This window comes from Hydra vulgaris, chromosome 01 (assembly GCF_038396675.1).
Source record: "Hydra vulgaris chromosome 01, alternate assembly HydraT2T_AEP".
Lineage (NCBI taxonomy): Eukaryota > Metazoa > Cnidaria > Hydrozoa > Anthoathecata > Hydridae > Hydra > Hydra vulgaris.
The window spans coordinates 3,440,001-3,442,913 of record NC_088920.1 but is presented as its reverse complement, the minus strand read 5'-3'; the positions used below and the strand labels follow the sequence as shown (position 1 = coordinate 3,442,913).

General features: G+C 24.7%; 1 protein-coding gene across 6 annotated transcripts in view; it reads left to right on the top strand.

Annotated features, from left to right (window-relative positions):
• The first annotated feature begins 1,194 nt into the window (after positions 1-1,194).
• Positions 1,195-2,913, top strand: part of LOC136075023 (uncharacterized) — a 49,821-nt gene continuing 48,102 nt past the window's right edge. Inside the window, exon 1 of one of the 6 annotated variants that reach the window (XM_065787239.1) lies at positions 1,195-1,468. The gene's annotated coding sequence lies outside the window, so the exon portion shown is untranslated. Of the gene's footprint in view, positions 1,508-2,913 lie in introns of all 6 variants that reach the window. The other 5 variants (XM_065787237.1, XM_065787238.1, XM_065787236.1 and 2 more) reach the window with 5 other exon arrangements.

Below are 2,913 nucleotides of genomic sequence, written 5' to 3'. Positions count from 1 at the left end.
TTACCGTCATTATGCTGATGATACTCAACTGTATACTACCATTGTACCAGGTATATACTACATTGACAGGGCTTTTGATGAAGATAATCGTCAAGCGTGTTACATCGCGCTCGTAAAATTAGAATATGTTTTCATCGAGCGTGATTATGTGCGCTCGAGATAACGTCGGCGAGCGCGATCATGAAAATTGCTGAAGGCGATGCTCATGAAAAGCTTTTTATTTTTTATATCTTTTTTTATTTGTTACATAATTCTTTCGTCAAAAAATGTTTCAATTAGTATCACACTCATGAAACTACTTCAACGAAGTAGACTTTTATACTTCCAAACTTCTTGTATATTGTCAGATCGCGATTTTATTTTTAACTATTTATGTTATAAAAAAATAATATTAAACAAAAACGCAACTTCTTATTGATTTAGTATTGAAGTATAATTTAGTGACTTAGTTTTGCCTCGTTATTTTGATATAAGTATTTTAAAATGTTACGCTGTAAACTTTTTTAACGGTTAATGGTTTTTATATTTCTTGATATTTTTCATTCAAATTAATTATTTAATTTTTTTCTAAAACTTCTTTTTCAAATTACGTTTTTTTATCTTAAAAAAATAACACAAGAATAATTTGAAATAATAATATATAAGAATAATAACTTTCCATTTAATAAATATTGACATCATTACTTTGTTTCCTTTTCGAATGTCCTGGATTGCGAACATTCTAAACAACAGAATTGTTTTAAATTTGAGTTAAAATAAATAATAGTTAATAAAAAACCTATACTGTCAACAAAAACTAATTTTAAAAGTTACTCTATTATTAATATTTATTTTTATTATAAACGATGTGTGGAATATTACAAACTATAAATCAAATAAATCTTAATTGATATTTTCACAAGATTAAAAAAATACTCTGCTGTTTCAATTCTCTTATAATGGTTTTCTAATTTTCTGTTCTTATTTTATTTGAGCATTTTTGTATTCACATTGTGTTTCCACGTGCACATTCCATTATTGAAATTTGTGACTATTAACGACTTCAAACTGCTTATTCATTACGTTAGTGCAAAAGAGAACGACGTAGTGCTTTTTATATTTTATATCAGTGCTTTGATAATAGAATATCTTTAATAAAAATCTTTGTTGAATATTTTATGAAAATAAAAAAATAATCCCGAACTATTGGACGAGCGTTTATATGCTCGTTATAAGCTGAACGAGCGTTGTTTATCGCGCCAAGAACGTTTGAAAATACCGTTGACGGGCGCGTTTTACGAGCGGAGCGCGATCGCGCTTGCTTCATCACAAACCCTGCATTAACGATATAGTTCAATGTGTAAATGCAGTCACCACATGGTTTCATGAAAAAAGACTACTGCTTAATCCAAATATACAGAAGCTGTCTTCTTTGGAACTAGTAAACATACATTAAGATTTAAAGACGAAACCTACATTTTATTTTCAGGTGCAACTCTTGCTGTATCAAGTTTGGTAAAAATTCTCGGTATTACTTTAGTGCATTTCTGATGAGTTTTAATTGATGAATCACTGTGTGAAAAGAAAAATTTTTTTAAAGTAATAATCTACTAATTTGTATATATATATATATATATATATATATATATATATATATATATATATATATATATATATATATATATATATATATATATATATATATATATATATATATATATATACATATATATATATACATATATATATATATATACATATATATATACATATATATATACATATATATATATATATATATATATATATATATATATATATATATATATATATATATATATATATATATATATATATATATATATATATATATACATACATATATATTTTTTAAGCATATTATTTTATAAGGAAATAGAAATATTGTATATGCATTGAAGTATAATAAAAAGAAAAAAAAAAAAAAAATTGTTATAAAGAATTAAGCAGGACGATTGCATAGAAAATAGTTTATTGTTTATTTAATACATGTTACATGGTTTAGTAACAATGCCACAAATTTTAGAGCCATATAAATTTTACAGGATGATGAAAATAAGGATATTTGGTTGTGACTAAGTGAACATTTATATATTTTTATGCTTTATTTTTATTGAGTTTTATATTTTTATTTTATGAGTTTTATATTTTTATTTTTCTTTTATGAGTTTTATATTTTTATTTCTATTTTTTGGTTTTATATTTTTATTTTTATTTTTTATTTTATGAGTTTTATACTTTTAGTATATTAAAAATTTAGTTATAGAGAATAGCTTGGGGGTGATTGCATAACTGATAGTTCATTGATTATTTTTATTGAGGATAAACTTTTTTACATGGGTTATAAAGGCATTTCTATTTGTCTTTTTAGAGAATATTTTTTTAGTTTCAACAGGAAGAGAGTTCCAACAGTGAATTGATTGATACTTGATTGACTTTATACCATACTTATGTGTTTGTTTTAAAGGCATAGAGAGACTACAATAAGATACAGACCTAAGTTTATAACTATGAATATCATTTGTGAATTTAAAGTAGCTAGTGAAACAGCTGGGCGTATTATTGTGGACAATGTCCCATACAAAAACACAGTTTGATAAGTAGATAAGTTCGTCAAGCTTTAAAATTTTAGAAAGATTATATAGTATGTCAGAACTAAAACTGTTAGGTTGAAAGTGAATTATTCTTAAAGATTTATTCTGGAGATTTATAAGGCTTTTTTTATAAATGGATGAACTTTGTCCCCATATCTGACAACCATAGCGTAGATGGGAGTTAAAAATAGCAAATATTCACAAGGGTTTTGTAGTTCACAAAATGCCTTATTTTGGTAAACATTCCATTTGCTCGACTTAGTTTGTTTGATATGGATTTAATTTGTTGAATGAATGAACA